Raw genomic sequence first — 397 nt, 5'->3', positions numbered from 1 at the left:
AGGCTACCAGCGACTGCTGATGCTACCTGCTGAAGGCTACCAGCGACTGCTGCTACTACCTGCTGAAAGCTACCAGCGACTGCTGATGCTACCTGCTGAAAGCTACCAGCGACTGCTGATGCTACCTGCTGAAAGCTACCAGCGACTGCTGATGCTACCTGCTGAAAGCTACCAGCGACTGCTGATGCTATCTGCTGAAGGCTACCAGCGACTGCTGATGCTACCTGCTGAAAGCTACCAGCAACTGCTGATGCTACCTACTGAAGGCTACCAGTGACTGCTGATGCTACCTGCTGAAAGCTACCAGCGACTGCTGATGCTACCTGCCGAAGGCTACCAGCGACTGCTGATGCTACCTGCCGAAAGCTACCAGCGACTGCTGATGCTACCTGCCGAA

This window comes from Nematolebias whitei, chromosome 3, assembly GCF_014905685.2.
Source record: "Nematolebias whitei isolate Nwh7 chromosome 3, NemWhi1, whole genome shotgun sequence".
Taxonomy (NCBI): domain Eukaryota; kingdom Metazoa; phylum Chordata; class Actinopteri; order Cyprinodontiformes; family Rivulidae; genus Nematolebias; species Nematolebias whitei.
Note: the sequence above shows the minus strand (reverse complement) of the source record.